Below are 23,370 nucleotides of genomic sequence, written 5' to 3'. Positions count from 1 at the left end.
TTTATGTTTGAAATTTCTAGAACCTACAGTAGATATACATCTTGGATCCAATAATTTAAAACCATTTGTAACTATTTTTGTATCTACAAAATTTATTGGCTGTACAATGTTTAGAAATTCCTTTGGATTTTTGGTTGTCTGGCTCTGATAATTTGATGGGTTGTTGCACATACAGTATCTAAAAAATTTCTCTAGGTTCAATAGCCAGTGTAATTCAACTAGTATTGGAGTGATCCTTTCTCAGGGTAGGACACCTTTTTATGAGTGTTGCTTCTCTGTTTATCATGTTTTGTAATTCCATAAGTTTCACTTAGGGTAGATTGTAGTGGGTGAAGTTTCAGTAGTTAATTGATTCTTTTGTATGATAGATTTTTTATGGTTATTCTCTCATTTACTCTGTTTTATAAGAATTACTTGTTAGCCTCTTTATTTTGAATTGTTGTGTTTGGCTAATGATAAGTGAAGTTGACTGTGAACGAATAAATACGGCCACTTTTTAAAACCTTTCTTTTTTACAGGTAGCTCTTCAAACAAGCTGCAGGTACGAAATAACTGTCAAGATAGAATAGCTGAGGAAGGCTATTATTCTCTACTAAGAGTTCTTCAAGTGTGTCTTCAAGAAAATCTTCTGTTTTACAAAGTAGTTCTTTCAACACTCCTTTTGTATTGGTGTTTAGAATTTAAGTACTGTAGACATTGCCATAATCTTTTTCAGTCACCTAACGTTTTCACTTCATGGATACAAACTCGTCCTTTGATATGCGTATGATTTCAGTGAAGCTGGAAACTCTGCTGTTAAGAAATTGTATCGAGGTGTCAGTAGTTACTGACGGTAAGCCACTTCTAACTTCAGCCTCAGAGCAGTATAGAAGTACTGTCTTGCTAAGTTGGCTGCTTTAATCTTTTCTCTTTACAGCTTGTTTTTACTCTATGCTAAATGAAGAAACAATGTGTGGGCATATGGTCCTGCCTTGGAAAGTGCAGCACCTTCACAAGCAGAAGTTATGTTCACTCCCATTTTTGTGTTCTTGCCTGTAGGGCATGTGTACTCACTGTCTTCCCCTTAAGAGGAGTGTAATGACAGGTCTTCACTACAAATTGGTTGAATACAGCAAGAGTCGGAAGAAGGCAAAGCGTGACTCTTCATCGTCTGTCTTCTTTGAGGCCAAATAAATCCACTAGGTCTCTTCTCTTGCCCTAATTTACGCTACAGAATGACCCAGATCTTCCCCTAGTGGTGTTTGAGGTGGTTTTGCCTGATGCCTACATGGATCAGGTGAACCCCGTCCTTCACCCCATAGCGAGCCTGACAGTGTCGAGGCCATGTCCTTGGCTCTGAAGATGCTGTGGCCTTTAGGCCTCATTAGGACGTTCCAGTCTCCCATTGCCGCTACATCTGCTGCAGCAGAATCCTTCCTTGACGTGACCCCCTCTAACGTGGTCAAGACTACTTAGGTGCAATTGACAACAGGTCCTCGCCTACAGTAGTCCCGTAACCCCTTGATATGACGATGACTGGGAAAGAGAAGTGGTTACATCCCCCTTCCCCTCTCAAAACTTTCGACCTCTCCTTCGGAAGTAATCTCTCCGATGGCTACCCACCTCCCAGAGGTGAAGAGAGGGTGCTTCTCCTGTGCCCAACAAGTGGTATGCCATTCACACAAATGTGAAAAGGGCACCACGAGTTCCCTGGTGTTTTTAAATTCTCAAACACCTCATTCATTCCTACCTTTGTTTTACCTACAATATGTATTGATTTTTTATTTTCATTCTTCCAAGCTATTTTATTTTTGACAACCATTTCTTTCATACACTATCTTTGCTTCTCATTTTGTTTTTTATTTTATGTTGCGTATCTGGCTTCCTCCACTGATTCTCTCTGTTATTGAGTGATGCTTTCCCAAGTAATTCTTCATCTGTTCTTAATAACATTGAGCTATTTTCTACCCACCAGATGCTCACATCGTCTGCTAGTCTTATGCTGTGCAGGCCTGCTTCCTTAGATCTCTCTCTCTCTCTCTCTCTCTCTCTCTCTCTCTCTCTCTCTCTCTCTCTCTCTCTCTCTCTCTCTCTCTCTCTCTATTTCTTGATCTTTAGTGCCACCACTTTATCTTAGGCTGCACCCTTACTTTCCTTAATTCCACCCTCTGTATCCAATAATCTGAAACAACTAAGCTATGTTGATGGGTTGACGGCTGAAAGTTTCACTTTTTATGATTTTGCACTTCTTTACTTCCACCAAATGGTTACTTTTACACAGCAGAAAATCTATTTCTGTCTCCCTTCACTACTCTTTGTTGTACAATCATTACAGCACTTGCAAAAAAGGTGTTGTTTATTGCCATATCAAATGTTTTTAAGGTATTTTATTTTAATTGTTCATTACTACTAATATCGTTTATTTATTTCCTTATTTCCTTTCCTCAGTGGGCTATTTTTCCCTGTCGAAGCCCTTGGGCTTATAGCATCTTGCTTTTCCACCTAGGATTGTAGCTTAAGCTAATAATAATAATAATAATAATAATAATAATAATAATAATAATAATAATGCAAAATCTACAATTAGTTCATTTAAATTCCCCATACCATGACCTCCATGAAGTCTAATATTTTCCCCGACAACTTCCAATGTGTCCATTCAGGTCACGACATATAACCAGTCTTTCTTCCAGGTCTATTGATGTTACCACTTCAGTCATTTCCTTCCAAAATATATTCTTAATTTCCTCCTCATACACTGGCTACGTTTAGATATGTTCCTTAGAGCACAGTTTTACTTTCATTATTCTACAACTCTTTCTTTCTACTTGAACCACATTTTTCTGTTTCCTTACTAAGGATAACACCCACTCCACATCTTCCTCTCTAAATAATCTTACTTTTACTACCAATCTCTTACCTTGTTTGCTTTCTACCTTGTCTCTAGCACACACAAGATGACAATTTTCATTCTCTCCATTACACCTGCCACATCTCTACTTCTTCTGGTCATGATTTCAATTCTATAATTTTGGACTTTCGCCTTCAACCACGCTCGTCCTTGAGGTGGTAACCCTCGCCCATTTATCGGCTGGGTCAGGTGAGGCCCCCGGCTTCACATGAACAGGGTACATCCCAGTTGCTTTACAAGCGGATGCCTTTCCTGCAGCCAACTCTCGCCATTTATCTGGATTTGGGACCAGCATAGAAGTATGTATCCTTGACACTTTTGAAGCTGTACATTTCAGACGGTGTGTCCTGAAAGGATAAGTTCATGCCTGACTGTCCCCATAAACAGAAACTTAGCTTATCACCTAAGAAAGTTTTCTCTGGTTGATTGCAGTCAACACTAGCACCTCTACAGGCGTGAGTGTTAGACATCTAGGGATGTTAAACCAACAAGTTTGGTTATAGAAACTTCCTCCCTCCTAAGGATAAGTCTCCCGATAATGGATGAGGGTTTTTTTTGTACTTTTGGAAAGTACTGTACACAAACTTGAGTCAAAGTTATAATTCCTGCTTGAACTGCCCTGTAATTCTTGGGTGAGTAGGTCGAATTTGGTGGGCGGGGATTCTCTCTCACCCGCTAGCATCTACCGACACTTCGTTATAATTTTTTTAACAGCCGAGTTTTCAGATTTGCTTAAATTATACTCCTGTTAAAGGACTTGTGTTTGTTGACTTAGGAAAAATAAAAATGACTAAATCATATTGGGATATTTCTGTTGAAACTCGTTTGATCAAAATCAGAAAACATTTGGTTGATTGTCGTAAGTTCTTAACAATAAGATTTTTATGCATCATAGAGGTTTGTTTTCATAGAAAATTATTGTAAAGTCTTATTCGGAAGAAAATAACTAAACATACGACCATTTTTGATATCTTTAAAATTAAATTATTTGAAATGAAAATCTTGTTAAAAATTATTACATACATGACTTTAATTCCATTTTACTTCAAACTTTCTTATACACTTTTTTTTTCAATTCCTTTTTCCAAAGTAATTTCTTTATAGTTATATTTTTTTTCATCTTAAAACATTGTTAACTGAAAAGAAAGTCATACTATTTCAAATGTTCCTTTGCTGAGTGTGGGTGTGATGTTTGTGATAAAATTAACAATGAAAATACCTAAACAACCAGAAATTTACAAAAGTTTTTCCACTGGTTAATTTGTATAAGGATTTGGAAGTTCAGCTTCTTATTACCAGATATTTTGCCTGCAATTTTATGTCTTAAATTGGTGGTGTCATTTTTACAAGTTTGAGACTTTTGTGTTAACCCTTTTACCCCCGGGCTATTTGGAACTTTCCAACCCTTAACCTCAAGGTTTTTTTTTTTTCCAAGCACATTTTGCAATATATATTTTTTAAATTGCTCTAACAGCCTTAATTTTTGTCATAGAGAGATCAGGTTGGTCTCATTCTCTTGGAAAAGGCCTGAAGTTTCTCAAAAAGTTATCAAAAATATGCAAAAAAAAAAATTTCAAATAGCAGTTTTTTGCAAGGACATACCGGTACGTCCATGGGGGTAAAGGGATGAGTTTTGTGAAACTTGCCAGTACATCGTTTGGGGGTAAAAGGGTTAGCATCAAGTCTACTGTACACATTACATGAAATTCAACTTTAGAACATTCAAGTATTTCCTTTGGTTGATTTGTTTAAAGGTTTTGAAGCCGATTGCTTGTACCCAGACATTTTGTCTGCTATTTTATAAAATGATGGTTGTCATTTTTTGTCAATTTTGATGATTATTAAACAATAGGAGCATGTATGTAGACGTAGGTTGTATAGTGTTTGAAGCCTTTAGTGGAGACTTATGCCTAACTAGGTGAAGAAAAATTAAGTCCTTTTTATGGTTAAAACCCAAAGTAGTTGGCGTTTTAAATTAGGAATTTCTTTATCATGCGTTCAGTCTTGGGTAAACCAACCCACTGAGGTATAGCAGTCATGATCACAAAGGTGGTCTTTTCTTACCAAAATTTAACTTGGTTATTTTCACATTTAAAAGTAAAGTTGTCACTTTTTTCATGTTTAAAATGTGTAAAATATTTGCATTTTTATCATAAAAACTTGAATCTTTTTATTATAATTCAGCTCTTCATTTCAAAGCGTGATATTAGTTGCTTTAAATTTGATTTTGTGATATTCAAAATTTCCTTTATTTGAATATTTATTTTTGAACAACATTTTTGTTAGAATGGTGCAAGTGTTCAGATCTCAAAATAGGATGTTACATTTGTTTTGACACTTACAAAAATGTTATTTGTAACTGTTTTATAATATGAGTTTCCATCGACTTTTTTTCGCCAAAATGTGGTGAGTGACTAATTTAATTGGGTTATGTTGTTATGTTCTTAAATATGTAATTTGTAACAAACTTAAAAGTTTTTAGTGTGGTTGAGTGTTGATTAAATATTTTGAATCTTTTTGAGAAATGCCTTATATAATCTGAACCATATCTGTACTGATTTCAACCAGTCATTTTCTTGTATTTATTATCTTCAAATTATAGAAACTCCTCGTTACAAATTTAATAGGTTCTAAGAATTTGTTTGTCTAATTTTGTTAAATTTTTGTCTTAGGGTATGTTTCACCTAACACACGTCTATAATTTTCAGCTGGAAAGGTCAACAAGTATGAAAATAGTCCTGTTTCATATTGCAAAAATTGTCTTGCTTACTGAATTAATTTACATAATTTCAGCTGAATTCTTTTTTTTATCTGAATATTTGTAAGTAGAAGACCTGTATAACATTGTTTCAGACGTATGTCCATCATAAGGTTTTATAATGTTAAAAACTTATTTGTTCTTACGCAAATACAAACACTAGTCGTTTAAATGGGTAAGTTCTTGGCGCACTTTTGTTCCGACCATATAGAAGGAGAACTGGTGGACGTGGTAACAATGTATGGTTGCATCGTGCTTCCGCCCACGCATCGGCGAGGCGATGCTAGCGTTACTTCGCTTTTGGTGGCCGTAGCAATCGCATGTCTGTTTGCTTTGTTCCTAGATCGTGACTTTTTCTAAAGAGTGTCAAACAAGTGCTTGTGAGAATTTGCAATTGTCTTGAGGTCGCCTGTGCGGCACCTTCGTGAGCAGTGCAGAGCTTGATCACCCTCCATTTTATAGGCAGGTGAAAAAGGTGTGATGTGAATTCTATTTGAGGTTCGCAGTATGGAACTTAACCCTTTTACCCCCAGGCTATTTGGAACTTTCCAACCCTTAACCCCCAGGGGTTATAATTTTTTCAAGCACATCTTGCAGTCTATTTTTTTTTAAATTGCTCTGACAGCCTTAATTTTCGTCATAGAGAGGTCAGGTTGGTCTCATTCTCTTGGAAAATGCCTGAAGTTTCTCAAAAAATTATCAAAAATATACAAAAAATAATGTAAATAGCAGTTTTTTGCAAGGACGTAGCGGTACGTCCATGGGGGTAAAGGGATGAGTGTGAAATGTACCAGTACGTCCTTTGAGGGTAAAAGGGATATATAAATGTAGGAGGAGGTTGTATGAGTTCACCTTCCAGCCCAGCCTTTATATAGGTATTATATTTAATGAATATAATATATATTTTTCCTTTTATACAGCTTTTCAACCATAAAGAGAAAGGAAGTAATGCCCTTTTTTCCTAGCCCTGATCCAAATGTATCTGATCCCTTGTCATTGGACGCAAATACCGAGTGTAAGCTCGTGTGATCAGCTCTTTGTTTTAGATATAGCAGATCAGGGAGACTTCTCTATCCAGTAAGGTTTGCCTGTCCAAATGCTACACAACAGTGTATGCCAAAGAGTACACAACGTCAATTTTAAGGCTGGGTAACAAATATTTCCTACAAGTACATTGTCTTTGAGGAAATAATTATTCACAACCCTTCTTATTACCCCACAGGGAGAGAAGTGTTGTCTTGCAGGAAAAAATAGATAATTTTTTTACAGAAAAGTCAATAGGTTATGTCTTATTAACTTAGCGTTAGCTCTAGAGTAACGCTGTGTCCGCAGTTCCACAAACAATCCCCATGCGTCCCAATATATGTGCCACCTGAACCATCTAGTCAAAATAGAGATATCATGATACGCCTAATTAAGCAGTTTTCAAATGCAAAAAATTCTCTCTGAAGTCTAGTGCGTCAGCAAGACTACATACCCTCTTTGGCAGGGGAAGATTTTTGTACATATGGAAGCACTAACTCGCTGTCTATTGAACCGGGTGTAGCGGCCCAAACACCGGGCTTATCTAGTAAGCGACTGGATCATTTAACATCAGCATTTATTGCTGGAGGTAGACACTAGCCATATCAGGGTCGCCGAACTTGTTGGGAGCTGCTCTGACTGTTGTGCATGCTATGTTTCGTCCTGTTCTTTTTCTTTACTCTCAGTACATTTATGATTGAGGGATTCCCAAGTGAATATCATAACCTATCTTGTGGCACCTACATGAGTTGAATGGAGGTACATCCCCATCCTTTGCGTCATGGGTGTTTTGGGTAAGCGATGGTCCTTAATCTCTACTTGTGAATTTTGCCAGGGATTGGCCACCCTCTCAATGGGAGAAATCAAATAGCCGTCAGAAAAAGAAAGCTAAAGAGCGATCGCTCCCCCTTCTGCGTTTTCCTTTGCTGAGAGCAAGAAGCTGAAGCCTTTCTTCCCAACTCCTGACCTTTCTCTTTCAGATCCGTCCTTACCGGAGATTCCTAAAACTCCGATACCCCTAGTAGATGGCCATTTTTTCCCAGACTGTTGATGTGTTATCACCTATCATGCTTAGTGAACCCGAGATCAAACACAGTGATGTAGATCCTGTGTCTTCAGCTCTTTTGGAACCAGAGAAAGAGGCACAACTTACATTGGTCTCACCACCCTTGATGAATCTTATCAGGTCTCTCTCTCTCTCTCTCTCTCTCTCTCTCTCTCTCTCTCTCTCTCTCTCTCTCTCTCTCTCCCCACGACCGTGGTTAACCTGGAAGATCGTGTTTTTATTCAGATTTTACAGGACAGGGAGTATTCTCTTCCATGATGCAAGAACACCTCCAGTGAGAATTTTAAAAAGATCACACAAGTGTTTGCCTAAGTAACATCAAACCGAGAGGTCGCAGATCAGTAACTTCACCACGTACAGAAAGAGCTTACTATCCTCCTAACCCCATTCATGACAATTCTGATCCTTTGATTTCCAGAGGTTGTAAAGATAAGTCTTCTCCCCAAAAGGAAGCAGCCAGCTTCTCTCCAAGGAAGACCACTTCGTTTTCAAGTACACCTCGCCAGGAATTACAAACCTGGTCGTATCATCCTAGAGCCAGTGCAACGTTAGTTCTGCACTTAAACTCGTAAACATGCCCCACATTTGCTTTCAGGTACAAGCACGTGTGCTTTTTGTACGCACCAGTGAGGAAATGCACAATCTGCTGGACGTGCCACCATCCCATCTCGCTCGCAAGTGAGACACGATCAGCAACAGCTTGTATAGATGTATCAAGAACAAGTTTTCCATCCTCTACGAGATATATGGTGTTACCCAGGGTAGTGTTCTTGGCCCATTACTTTTCATACTATATACGAGTACACGTGACATGTGGTTTTGCTTAGAAAACAGGCTTGCTGTAAATGCAGATGATGCTACTCTCTCTCTCTCTCTCTCTCTCTCTCTCTCTCTCTCTCTCTCTCTCTCTCTCTCTCTCTCTCTCTCTCTCTCTCGTGAATGTGGACCTGTGGCTGCTAAATCCATTAGTAGAGATCTAGCTGAAATTAGTACATGGTGCAAATTATGGGGTAAAGTTGAACCCTAACAAAACTCAACGTATGATTGTACTGTAGTTACGTCGAGGACAGTGGCTCCATGACATCCGGATCCCTGCATTGATAATTGTTTCTTTAAATCTGTTTTGACTTAAAATTTTAGATGTGATTCTTGATGGAAAATTTGTTTTTGAGAAAGTCTCTCTGTTTTCTTCAATTTCACAAAAAATTGGCTTATTGAGAAATTTTTTGAGAGTCGATTCTGAAGTATTTTAATTCTTTCAATCGGCCTTGTTTTGTGTGTTCTCCTCTCAGGATTTCAGCTGCTGATTCTCATCTTAATATGTTGGACAGGAACTTATGATCTATTAATTTTCTCATTCCTGATCTAGATATTAATCCGATACTGTCGTTCAGCTAGTTTGTTTTACATGTTGCATAAAATTTTTCATAATTCTGACCATACTCTGCATTCGGATCTTCTCAAACAGTACCATCCTGTTGGTGATACTAGGCAGGCAGTTTATTCTAATAATCATGCCTATTCTACTACACACTATTCTAGATGTTTTATTCCAGCTGTGACCAAGTTGTGGACGTAATCAGGTACAGTAGTTGAATTAGTGAAAGTTCAAAAGTTTAAACTTGCAGCAAATGTTTTTATGTTGAACAGACTGACAGGAGTCTTTTTTTTAATACAAAAGAAAGGTCATATTTTAATGTTATTGTTCTTAGTATTTCATTTTAATTGCTCATTACTACTTTTGTTTATTTACCTCCTTATTTCCTTTCCTCACGAGGCTACGCACTCTGTTGGAGCCCTTTGTCTCATGGTATCCTGTTTTTTTCAACTAGGGTTGTAACTTACCTGGGTATAATAATAACCTATGCCCTTTCAGGTCCATCCAGACATTGAAATCCTAACGTAACTTCTGCTATGCTTGTTATTTTAGACCTAAGCAAAGAGTTTTGAAAAGGAAATAGGCAGCAGACCATACCTGCCATTTTACTTGTTTCACACTAAATAGGGTGCCCATCTTCGGATGGAATAAGGTCAGAGGTAGGAGCGTTGCTCCACATAAACTCTAGAATTGAAACTGGTGTATTTAGCATTGCACCACTCTATGGCAACCATCAATAGTCTTTCAGTAGTGTTGATGAGCAACAACATGACTGTTGGGATGTATGTCTAGAAGCAAGGAGAGCCTGTGTCCCACCTTTGCTAATTGTCAGTGGATATGTAACATCTGACGTAAAGTGAATGTCGTTCACCTCGACCTTCTGCATCCTGGGGAAAAGGAACATATTAGCTAGTCTGAGCCGATTTGTCTTTGAATCATTAGGTGCCAAGAGAAAACCAATCTTCTGGAGTTCCTAGAATATTAATAGGTTTGTTGATGACCTGAATCTCAATTTGGCAGCATATTTTCCCATTCAGTTTCAGATGCCGGCCATCTACCCTCATATGGGATAGATATTTAAGATTTTCCCTTGTTCTGATTAATCTTTCAGATCCTAAACAAGATCTGAATGCTACAAGACCACCTGGTAAGGAATGGCTTCAGGTAGATTGGTACCCGAACTTTCTAGATCTAATCGTAGGAGTTCCAAGGGATCTTCTAGATTGGCCACTTCTGTTATGATAATTGCACATAAAGAAGTTCAACTTAGCAGCTTTGTTACTATCTCCTCAAAGTTGAAAGTTATCCAGAACCTTCTCTAGAAATTGGGTCTTTGAGACCTCTGAAGTAACTTTCAGATCCCTCCGCAAGTTGTCCGTGGATGTCTTCTAGGAAGAATGGTCCCACCTCTGACTAGCGTCATTTACAGAACACCGCACCACTCTAGACTGCTATTCTTATTAGTTGTAAGAGCATGTTCATCATCGGGAAAAGCGTCCACTTGGGGCGGCCCTCCCTAAGCACGATATACGTGGTATTGCGGTAACTATGTTTCCCACAAGAACTGTAATGACACCTTTTGCTCCCCACAGCAAAACTTCAGATTAAGACCTAATACCAGAGTGTCTGCTGTTTAGTTCTAGCCTCATCTAAGAAAGAAGCAAGCTACATGATCTATCCTATCTTGTTTCTAACACCATGGGGGAGGAAAAATTTGTCATTTACTTTCATATCAGAATTTGTTGCCATGGTCCAAAATCCTGCTATTAACAATACCAAATTTGACTCCTTTACAATATGGGCATCAAAGGAGGTAACTGATGATCTGAACAGTTTGTTACTTGTCTCGTAAGGGCACTTCACTTATACCTTAAAAGTGGGCTGTTCCCTGCCGCCTGTCCGTCCTTATCTTGTTTATTGGCTCAGTCAAAACCAGAAGAGAGGGTGCAAGAACAATCCATTTCTGGTTACAAGAAATTATTGAGAGGTTACATCTTTGGGAGAAGCACTGACTGGTGCCCCTCCCAAACCCCGTGGCATTCTTGTTCTTGCCTCAACCTTAGCTTTCTGAAATAGCCATGTTGTAGACATGGACAAATATTATTATGAGAGCTTTCATACCCTTGGGAGAAGTGCCTACCAGTACCCCTTCCAGGGCTTACAATATTCATGGGCTTGCCAGCAACATAGTTTCCCACAAGACCCGAAACCCCGATTTTGTAACAACTAATTTGAAGCTCCTTTTCATCAGTCAAGGGGGTGGATGATGACTAGGAGGATTGACTTCTATGATCTGTTAATGCAGTCCGTCTCTATTTTATGAAGACTGTACCTTGTCAAATCCGTGGACTCCAACCTATTTGTCAACACCAGATGAAAGAAGAAGAATATCCAAATAGATAATTTTTCTTTGACCTCAGGAGACCATCATTAGTTCTACAAACCCTTGGGAGAAGTATCTAACAGGGCCTCTCCCAGGGCTCATGTACAAATACCACCTGGTATCGCAGGACCTTGGAAGAGGAAGACTACCTTTTCTGCTCACTATAAGACTCTATAGACACCTGCTCTCTAGACCCTGTATTGGCTATCCAATAGTTGGTGTAGAAACTATGTTTTGCAACGCAGTTATCCAAGTGTCAACTCATCTGTTACTTATTCTTACCTGAAGTGGGAGCCGAATGCAATTGACCTTTCACCCCATCCCATCCTAAATCTCATGGCTGTGAGAGCATCTGCACTGGTGGACACTCAAGCAGGCGAGTGCTCTTTCAATCATGCATTATAGAATTTAGCAATGGATTTATAAGACATATGATTGTCTGTTACAAAGTACAGTATATTGAATTCCTTGTTGGGCAGGGATAGACACTCATTTTCATGTCACTTTAGGATTTAGGTATGCCCCTACCTCTTATCAGAGCCGGGCATGACCTTTCTGAGCGAAGGGTGAAACATACGCCTTTTTTTGACATTGGGACTTCCTTCCTCCCAAGCTCCCAAGGAACTCTTCCCCCATTAACATGACGACACTAGCATTACTTTGCCGATGTGTGGATGGAATCATGATGCAACCATACACTGTTGCCATGCCCATCAGTTTTCTTCTACATTGTTGGAACAAAAGTGCACCGAGAGCTTACTCCTTTAAAATGACGAGGGCTTGTATAGCTAGGAAAAATACGAATTACTTTATTCTTAAGATTTGCTGCTTTAATGCAGAAAAATAAAATGTGAATGTTAAGCATAAGTTAATTTAGATTGTGAAACTTTTTCTGCTAAAGGGAGAGTTGTCCTAAATTTAACTAGGTTCCAATTTTTCTTTGTACAGTATTTTCAACCAGTTTCAGCTCCTTTGTAAATCAGACATTCCATATAATACTAAAATCAACATAACTAAAACATGTATCAAAAGAGCCCTGACAATGTTTTCTTATAGGGTACGGAGGATGATTACCTAATGGCAGGAGTGTCCATGAAAGGGAACTTCTCAATTTCAAAGAATCTTTAGTTACTATACGAATGTAAACCGGAGTCCTTTAATTAGGAGATGATTCTAGTGCAGCTGGAACTCTACCATCTAACTTTAACGAGGTGTCTATAGTTACCAATCGGTAGAGGGGAAGCCCAGCCCCCTTGCTGGTAAACTGAACAGTCGCTTTTATTCTGGCTCTCGTACAAACTTGGCCTTTTGCTCCTTTTTTTCTTCTCTTTCAGATTGTATGTGTATGCCTGATGCGGCACTTTCGTAAGAGATCGATCCCCCTGAGAGGAATGTAGCGAGTGGTCAACCTCCCAGTGGCAAGTATATGGCAGGAGGTGAAAGAAGAGGGATAAACAATTCTTTCCCCACTGGCTCATCCTCAAGGTCTTAAAGCAATCAAACCTGTTCTTTCAACTCCTGGTAGTGCCTTCTGACCTTCCACCGTTGATCTCCTGTGGAGGCAAGACGGGTAAGAGTGGTGGTAAATTAACTCTCGGTCAAATTGCAGAGCGAAACGGGTAAGCCACTGCTTCAGGAAGAGCCCGCTAATTGTAATTTACATACATTTGTTGACGCTATGCAACGCCTTTGGACTTCCATTGGAATAAAGGGTACCCCATCCAAAGAAGGGCTAAAATAAGCTCCCACGAAACATTCGAATGATTGAAGACATTAAGGCTTTCAAGAGAAAACTGAAGACGCTTATTCAAAAAATCATACAACAGTGATGATTTAACAGTAAATGAACAATACGTGATCTGAAACGATAAATACTCTGAACGAACAAGGTAAAACGACGGCGGAGGTCCTATAGAGAGTAGGGTTCTCCTGCTGTATGGGACCGGAAAAGCAGCCATCAAAGTAAGGAAGGAGTTGTGATAATTTCACGATTTTGACCTTCAACGTGATTTCGGGCAGCCGGCTAATACTCCTCCCTTGAGTCACACTTCACTGTTTTCCCTACACCTTATGTGGTTGACAAGGGACTCTGTATAGAAAGGAACTAGTTCTCCTTCCCAAAAGAGATGCTGTAGCACCTCCAACTATGAGAAGAGCTCTTGATTTTGTAAGTCTAGAGCAGCGCAAGGCTTCAACTAGAGATATGCATAAGCAATATATCTCTGAGCGGGTAAAATGTCTTGACTCGGACTCATCGTTTATCTATGAACAGGCTCCCCAAAAGCTCCTTGAAAGAGGGATCAACGACAACGAGACCATTGCTCGTTGACGGCAAAGAACAAAGTCTTGCATAGAAGACCTGGTTTTTTTCCCCCCCCAATAATTGAGGAAAAACCTTTTAAATTCTGACCCTCCTAGAAGCAGGCCGTGTATGGTGTCTGCACCGGAGGAAAATTTGCAATATGACTCCTCCCAAAACAGAGCTGAATCTTTCCAAAGTGGTGACTCAGAGTCAATACTACCTCAGGCAGCTGTTAAAATGCGTAATGAGAGAGTCAGAATCAAAATCTTCGTTCGTACAGGTTCTAGCATTAAGGGTGGCAATGGGCTCAGGGAAGCCTCCAACTCACCAATCAAATGCATAGATCAGTTACAGTACGTCGCTCATCGCAGGGATCCAGTTATGGCTGAAAATACCTTGGTTAGAACTTGCCAAGAAAGCAGTATGCAGATATCAGCTTTTAAGGCTGGTGTTCTCAGACCTTGCCACCAGCCTTTGCTATGCAGAACCGTCATGTAACACAGGATCCCGACCTTCTCACTTGCGTAGATCAAGCTGTCACTACCCTGACCCTGTCTATGTCAGCTGTAAGGTTGGCAGCTCAACATATCACTTTCACAGCTTCTGAAGCTGCATCTTGGTTGAACCATATGTGAGGAACAATTAGGTTCTTATCCACGAGCAAGGACCTCTCAGATTCTGAGAAGAACCAGTTCAAAGCCTTCTCTCTATCAGGGGCTAAATCTGATGGAGATTTTGGTCCATCAGGTAGCCAATGTATGGGCCAACTAGGTCCTAAAGAAGCGAGATGCCGTGGCCTCAAGTTTGAAAAAATATTTAAATAAAGAGAGATACTAAACCTTCAGAATTCCTCTCTTAAACCATCCATGCTTACTTTGGAACAGGTAAAGCTTACAATTAAGAATGGAGGAAGTTCAACCAGGACTGGCTTCTCCACCAAGCAATATTGCAGAAGAGACCTCAGACCACCACCTCTCCTCCAACTTCCGTACAAAGTCACCTCCCCCTCCTAGGCTAACTTGGACCAAAATTCAAGACCTAAGCCTAGGAACAGTTTTAATCTTCAACTTTGCAGAACTCTTATGGAGTTTGGTCAGCCTTTTCTACATCAGACTCGAAGCCAAAATTGTAGGTGTAAAGGCAGACGAGGCCCTCCCTTACGCTATAGCTGGAAATTTCGCCACTTGGCTGCCACGAGAGTGGGGGATGCATGAGGTGCCAGCTTCACGGGACAGAGCAGTGGACGTTCTTAGGTTAGGTCACCACCTCCCGTTCACCAGCTCTCCTCCTCCTCCTCCTCCCTCCATTCCAACTCCATGGAGTCGGTCCTCATATCACAAAAAATCGGAGAAGTTCCTTCCTATGCTCTCTAAAGGGCATATAGAAGAAGTCAAGGACGGGTACCTGGGCTGCTTCAGCCGTCTGTTTCTGGTCTTGAAAGCCTCAGGTGGATGAAGAGCCGTAATAGGCCTGTCAGCTCCGAACGAATTTATCCACCAGGTTCGATTCAGGATGGAAACAGTCAAAACATGTAAGAAAGAATGATTTTATGATCTCACTAGATCTCCGGGACTTTTACTTCCAAATCCCCATAAATTGCTCTCTACACTTTGTCGTAGGAAGCAAGAATTTCCCCAGTTTAAAGTTCTTTGCTTTGGGCTGTCCACAGCCCCTCAGGTATTCACCCAAGTGTTTACATTGATTTCAGCATGGGGTCATGCCAACAAGATATGTGGATGATTGGCTGGTACTAGCAGAATCAGAGTCACAACTTTTTTATTGTCGAAACAGACTGCTCTCATTTTGTCGCAATCTATTGATTGTGATGAATCTAGAGAAGTCTAAGCTTTCTCCAAAACAAAGAATGATATACCTGAGCATAGTGGTATTTTCACATTGCATTAGGATTCATAATGCTAGGTACTATCCTCATCCAGGAGCATGAACCTTTACTGCCGCAAATAGACAGTACAAAGCTGTATCTACAAGCAGCATCTACAAGGTGTCTTAAACACTGTGCCACATTTGCAAATAAATTCTGGAAAATCATGTGAAAATACACGCTGTTCCTCGAGGATGCTGTCAGTTATCAATGTTATTATCTCTTAACTTTCTCTTAATTATAAAGATAATAATTGAATATATGCAAAATCTTCTGCAGCTAATTTTAATGAGCTGGCTTATTGCTGCCCCGAGTAGGTAGGATCACACACACACTTATTTTGGATAATTTTGTACATGCATGAACAGGACATTTGATGTCTGTCCTCTTCCATGTGTTGTTATTTTGTTGTTCGTTTCCTCTTCGCATCATATAGGAAGAGTCCCAGTTGAAGTGAAATCTTTTATGTTGCATTTATTTAATGGACTATTTGTAGGTTTTGTTTTATATAGACTATGCTGATGTAGCAAGAAAGATTTTCCCATCCAGTGACAGGGTAAACCGTTTCAAAAAGGAGATTCAGCCTTTACGTAAAGTTCAATAGTCACAGCTACCAGCCCTACAATATTAGCAACTTTGAGGCGATTTGATATCCCTAGAGTAACTGGTTCCTCACAGTATGCTCCATCTAAAGTCTGTACAATGGTGCCTAAAATGACTGTCGTAAACTGCAAACCCTCCCCGAACTTTAGTACCAATAGAACAAGATACCAAAGTTGATCTGCTTTGGTGGCTAAACAAGGAAAAGCTCTTCCAGGACTCCAGGAGAGTGGTCTCCTCCAGTTTTTCTGTTTACATATGAGTCGAAGAAAGGGTGGTTGGCTCATCTCAAGGGCCAACTGACATTAAGTTAATGGTCCCGAGAAGACAAAACTCTTCACCTCAATGAGCTAGTTAAAAGCAGCCTATCTGGCTCTTCAATATTTCCAAGTTGTTTAGTATGTCACTCGGTTCTCTTGATGAACGACAATGCAACCCTTAGTGACGCAGTATATCGATAAGAAAAGAAGGTGCACCATCACATACTCTTTGTCAAATGGCAGTGGCAGCACACAAGTGGGCAATCCACAATGCACGAATTCCCTCTGCTTAATTCATTCCCAGGAAAAGGAATTTCAGAATGGCCACGTTGAGTTGAAAATATCAGGTACTGTAGTTGGGTTAGAATGGTTTTTACATTCCCAAGCAGTGACAAAGTTCCCGACTTTGTGGGGTTCCCTGGCAATCAACATGTTTGTTACAAGCTTCGACAGGAAACTGTGCGAGGATGCATTCCAACACCCATGGGACAGCCTTAACCCTTTTACCCCCAAAGGACGTACTGGTACGTTTCACAAAAGCCATCCCTTTACCCCCCATGGACGTACCGGTACGTCCTTGCAAAAAAATGCTATAAAAATTTTTTTTTCATATTTTTGAAAAATTTTTGAGAAAATTCAGGCATTTTCCAAGAGAATGAGACCACCCTGACCCCTCTATGACAAAAATTAAGGCTGTTAGAGCAATTTAAAAGAAATATACTGCAAAATGTGCTGGGAAAAAAATAACCCCCTGGGGGTTAAGGGTTGGAAATTTCCAAATAGCCTGGGGATTAAAGGGTTAATTGCCTTCCTCAAAGGATAATAAACAAAGTGCACTCGTCCAAAGATCTGAAGTTACATTAGTAGCTCCAAAGTGGCATCAAGCAGAATGACATGCCGACCTTCTGCATCTGCTAGTAGAGATTCTGAGAGAACTTCCGCAGTGGCCCAACCTGCTCTGTCAACTCCACTTGCGGATGTTCCGCAAATGAGTGGATTCCCTATCACTTACAGCTAGAAGGTATCCAGCATCTCTTCCGAGAAAGAGGCATTTTGAGCAAGACTGCAATAACGTTTCGCTGCCCCAGGAAATTCTCCACCGACGTTAATTGAAGTGGGCCATCATCTGTGGTTGGTTTTGTCAAAGGAATACATCTCTCAGAGCCTCTATTTCAGTAGTGGCAGACTTTTCAGCTCAACCACAGAAGGAAAAGCACCTCTCAGTATCACAATGAAAGGGTATTGTTCACCCTTTAGCCTGGTACTGAGACTGAGAGGAATAGATATTTCCTTGTCTTAGGAATTATCCATGAAGCAGACCTTTCTTTCATGTGAGTGAACTTTCTGCTTGGATGGAACCAAGGTATTACAGTCTCTAAAATGAGAGCTTCTTACAAACCATTGATGCAAGGCCTCAGATAGGTACTCAACCCTGGCTTCATCAAAGTTAGTAGGCGAGTTACGTGGGCTCTCGTATTTGTTCTCTAACTTGGAACACCAGAGGCAGGTGTTTTTATCGTTTTCTCTTGACTTTGTAACAGACTGAAAATCCATCAATCCTGGATTCGAGAATTTTCCTTTTTAAAAGTATCCTCACTTAGGGATGTAACCAACGATTCAGATCAGTTACTTTTGTGTCTTGTAAGAGCGCTACCTCAAAAGAACCCAGACTGCTGTATGCAGATTACAGAACCTTTTTGTAAGCCCTGGCAGAGGGAAAAAGGTGGTCGCCAAAAATAGTCTCATTTTGGCTGCTGGGGGCTATTATAAAAGCGCTGAGTCTTAGATCCCCCTGGAGCACCAAAACGAGTTATGGTGCCCCTTTCCCCCATAACATCAGTGGAGTCGGTACGAATCGTCTTCAATAAGAATCTATCGATGGCTCAAGTTTTAGACCGTGGAATATGGAAGCGTCAAACCACCACCACTGCGCATTATTTGCGGGAAAGCACTTGCAGGTCGTTAAGACATGTTTTCCCTCGTACTTGTGATTGATGCTCAGAAAAAGATGTAGTGATCATAACTCCTTTACAGAACCAAAAGTATCACATTGAAGATAGCAGTTACAACCTATTTCTAGGTGGAGAGAGAGTGCCTGGCCCCTTTTCCTCTCCTGGGATGTAGCAGTTGGAATCCTAGTTGGCTAGACTGATGATACAAATAATCATCGTATTCACCTTGCATCTTTTCTATTTTACTAAATAGAAGTACAGTATTTGTTCCACCTTCCTCCACACGAGTGGAAGATGGATGTTTATGGGCAAAGCCCTCGTTTGTTCATGCTTAACGTCACAAACTAACTAGTCCAAAGATTTATCCGGTCCCTTGACAGGCCAGACAGTACTGGATTGGATCTCATTCTGATGACGGCTGATTTTTCCTTTGCCCACGCACACGCCTAATAGTCTGCCTAATTCTTTACACAATCAGTCTCCTCATTCATCTGAAAACACTTAAGAAAACCCGAAAATTTCTTGTTCACTCAAGAGGTTAACTGCTTCACTGTAATTTTTCAGTGGCTACTTTCCTCTTAGTAAGGGTAGAAGAGACTGTAGCTGTGGTAAGCAGCTCTTTTAGAAGGACACTTCAAAGTCAAGCCATAGTTCTTTGTACCATTTTTTCCCACTGACGGTTAGAGTTCTCATGCTTGAGGGTACACTCGGGCACACCATTGTTTCCTTATTTGCTTTCTTCTCTGGGCTATTTTTCCTGTTGGAGCCCTTGGGCATATATCATCCTGCTTTTCCAACTAGCACTGGAATAGCTAGTAATAATAAAGATATTTGCTCTGCAACACCCTTGATTTCCTGGGTCGTGAACCTCATGCTAAGCTTAACCCTGGCTCACAAGTTGTCTGGAATGCTATTCTCCGCACTTTATCAGACCTGAGATCGTCAATCTTAGGATGTTAGCCAATTAGTTTGGTAAGTGGACCTCTGTCCTCTTAAGGATGAGTCTGCTAATCAAAGGACAAAATAATTTGTATTTTTTCCTAACTAAAAGCCCGAGTTGTTCAACTTGCTTCCTGCCATCAACCCCTATTGTCTCAGATGCAGTCAAAGTGACCGACTGCTCAGCGTACTGGCAAAGGGGTTGAGGCTTCCCTGCTACCGGCTTGTAATTACTGATGCAGTCAAAGTGACCGACTGCTCAGCGTACTGGCAAAGGGGTTGAGGCTTCCCTGCTACCGGCTTGTAATCACTGATGCAGTCAAAGTGACCGACTGCTCAGCGTACTGGCAAGGGGGTTGAGGCTTCCCTGCTACCGGCTTGTAATCACTGATGCAGTCAAAGTGACCGACTGCTCAGCGTACTGGCAAGGGGGTTGAGGCTTCCCTGCTACCGGCTTGTAATCACTGATGCAGTCAAAGTGACTGACTGCTCAGTGTACTGGCAAGGGGTTGAGGCTTCCCTGCTACCGGCTTGTAATCACTGATGCAGTCAAAGTGACTTGACTGCTCAGCGTACTGGCAAAGGGGTTGAGGCTTCCCTGCTACCGGCTTGTAATCACTGATGCAGTCAAAGTGACTGACTGCTCAGTGTACTGGCAAGGGGGTTGAGGCTTCCCTGCTACCGGCTTGTAATCACTGATGCAGTCAAAGTGACTTGACTGCTCAGTGTACTGGCAAGGGGGTTGAGGCTTCCCTGCTACCGGCTTGTGATTACTGATGCAGTCAAAGTGACTGACTGCTCAGTGTACTGGCAAGGGGTTGAGGCTTCCCTGCTACCGGCTTGTAATCACTGATGCAGTCAAAGTGACTGACTGCTCAGTGTACTGGCAAGGGGTTGAGGCTTCCCTGCTACCGGCTTGTAATCACTGATGCAGTCGAAGTGACTTGACTGCTCAGCGTACTGGCAAAGGGGTTGAGGCTTCCCTGCTACCGGCTTGTAATCACTGATGCAGTCAAAGTGACTGACTGCTCAGTGTACTGGCAAGGGGGTTGAGGCTTCCCTGCTACCGGCTTGTAATCACTGATGCAGTCAAAGTGACTTGACTGCTCAGTGTACTGGCAAGGGGGTTGAGGCTTCCCTGCTACCGGCTTGTGATTACTGATGCAGTCAAAGTGACTGACTGCTCAGTGTACTGGCAAGGGGGTTGAGGCTTCCCTGCTACCGGCTTTTAATTACTGACGCAGTCAAAGTGACTGACTGCTCAGTGTACTGGCAAGGTGGTTGAGGCTTCCCTGCTACCGGCTTGTGATTACTGATGCAGTAAGTGACTGACTGCTCAGTGTACTGGCAAGGGGTTGAGGCTTCCCTGCTACCGGCTTGTAATCACTGATGCAGTCAAAGTGACTTGACTGCTCAGCGTACTGGCAAAGGGGTTGAGGCTTCCCTGCTACCGGCTTGTAATCACTGATGCAGTCAAAGTGACTGACTGCTCAGTGTACTGGCAAGGGGGTTGAGGCTTCCCTGCTACCGGCTTGTAATCACTGATGCAGTCAAAGTGACTTGACTGCTCAGTGTACTGGCAAGGGGGTTGAGGCTTCCCTGCTACCGGCTTGTGATTACTGATGCAGTCAAAGTGACTGACTGCTCAGTGTACTGGCAAGGGGTTGAGGCTTCCCTGCTACCGGCTTGTAATCACTGATGCAGTCAAAGTGACTGACTGCTCAGTGTACTGGCAAGGGGTTGAGGCTTCCCTGCTACCGGCTTGTAATCACTGATGCAGTCGAAGTGACTTGACTGCTCAGCGTACTGGCAAAGGGGTTGAGGCTTCCCTGCTACCGGCTTGTAATCACTGATGCAGTCAAAGTGACTGACTGCTCAGTGTACTGGCAAGGGGGTTGAGGCTTCCCTGCTACCGGCTTGTAATCACTGATGCAGTCAAAGTGACTTGACTGCTCAGTGTACTGGCAAGGGGGTTGAGGCTTCCCTGCTACCGGCTTGTGATTACTGATGCAGTCAAAGTGACTGACTGCTCAGTGTACTGGCAAGGGGGTTGAGGCTTCCCTGCTACCGGCTTTTAATTACTGACGCAGTCAAAGTGACTGACTGCTCAGTGTACTGGCAAGGTGGTTGAGGCTTCCCTGCTACCGGCTTGTGATTACTGATGCAGTAAGTGACTGACTGCTCAGTGTACTGGCAAGGGGGTTGAGGCTTCCCTGCTACCGGCTTTTAATTACTAACACGTTTCGATAAAAGTTAAATGGCCGAGATCCAGCTGTGCTAGAATCATATTAAATATCTCGGGTTTGTTTAAGGAAAAATACAAATTACTTAAAGATTTGTGATTTTGAGTCCTTGAACTAATGATTCTACCGAGTTCATGAACCCTTTTGCCTCAGGGTAAAGCCTCCTCAAACCCCTATGAAAAAAAAAATTGTTGAAGCTCTTTTAAATAGTTTTAGAAATGTTGATTTTAGTGTTCTATGGTAAGCCCAACTTATGGCTGAACTCAAACTGCTTGAAAATGCAAAGAAAATTAGAACGTAGTTTAAATTTAGGACAATTCTGCCCTTAGCAGAAGTGTGTCTTTCTATTTGCTCATGTTTTCTTAAACTTATGATTCACATTTTTTTTTTTTTTTTTATAAGTTTTTAACTGTACAGAACCTTAGATAGATGTCTTAACCATTTTTATACAGTAGTTTAAGGAGAATATATAGAAGAAAATGTATAGGTTCAGGAGTGTGTGACAATCACAAATCATTTTTTGAGATGTACTGTTCACAATTATCAAAATTATCGATGATTCACAGTAATATAAGATTTTAATTTGAACAAATTTAAAAGTTCAGGAGTGTGACGATCTCATATCATTTTGAGATGTACCGTCTCATTGTTGTCGACTTGGTCACTTCGAAGAAGTTTAATTTCTTGAAGTTTGAGAAATGCACTACGTAATCCTTAAACTATAGCTGCGATATTGGTACAGCAGTTCACATGCTGCCGTACCGATATCGCAACTACAGTAAAAGGATTATGTAGTGCATTTCTCGAACTTCAAGAAATTAAACTTCTTCAAAGGATAAAGTCAAAATCAATGAGAACAGTTTATCTCAAAATGATTTGGGATTGTCACACTCATAAACTTTTAAATTTGTTCAAATTATAATTTTATGTTACTGTGATTCATCAATAATTGTCTGAATTATTCATACTTCGTGTCAACAATATTTTATCATGACATCTTTTTAAAGTTTAGTGCTTTTCTATTATGCATCATGTATAAAAAATTAATATTTATATAATACAAATACATAGAGGACCAATAAAATATAATACAAATACATAGAGGACCAATAAAAAATATAATTTGCCAAGAATCTTTTATTTCACATCATACAAAATATTTCTTATAAATATATAAAAAAAAAATATTTTTTTTAATTTTTTTTTATTTTTTCCTATATATGTGTACCCCCAAAATAGGGGCTGACCTTACAAAACTGCTTATATGGCACTTTGAGACCATCCCTTGCTGCCCTGCAGACCAGAGAACTCATACAGTAGTCAAAGGATCCCATTAACAGCTGTGGAGTGTCTTAAGAAAGGAAAATTGAGTATTTGGCAACTCTGTATTTGCTACTGGAAGTATTGCCACTTGGTCATCTTCCAGTTTTGGTTAGCATTCACTGAAATGGAGTAGCTTGAAGTTGATAAGAACGTAATTGTAACTAAGACAATGCTGAGAAGTTTTTTATCCTTAACATAAAGTTTTGACTTAGATGAAATTCTTAAAGGTGATCAAAATGTTCCAGTGAAAAGTAATCTTGAACCCAGAAGTACTTGATAAAATTCTCAAGTCACACTTGTAATTTAGCCAATTGCCCGATTTTTATAAGTACCATTTAACTAACTGAAGCAAATTTGCATTATTTATGACT

At 40.6% G+C, this 23,370-nt stretch overlaps 1 long non-coding RNA gene across 1 annotated transcript; it reads left to right on the top strand.

Annotated features, from left to right (window-relative positions):
• The first annotated feature begins 522 nt into the window (after positions 1–522).
• On the top strand, positions 523–22,048 carry LOC137635404 (uncharacterized). Its single transcript, XR_011042663.1, has 2 exons — positions 523–6,153; positions 17,306–22,048. It is a non-coding gene; the product is annotated as an uncharacterized lncRNA (long non-coding RNA).
• Positions 22,049–23,370: the final 1,322 nt, after the last annotated feature.

This window comes from Palaemon carinicauda, unplaced genomic scaffold (genome assembly GCF_036898095.1).
Source record: "Palaemon carinicauda isolate YSFRI2023 unplaced genomic scaffold, ASM3689809v2 scaffold120, whole genome shotgun sequence".
NCBI classification, from domain to species: domain Eukaryota; kingdom Metazoa; phylum Arthropoda; class Malacostraca; order Decapoda; family Palaemonidae; genus Palaemon; species Palaemon carinicauda.
The sequence above is the reverse complement of the archived record's forward strand: the minus strand, read 5'-3'. Positions and strand labels throughout refer to the sequence as shown.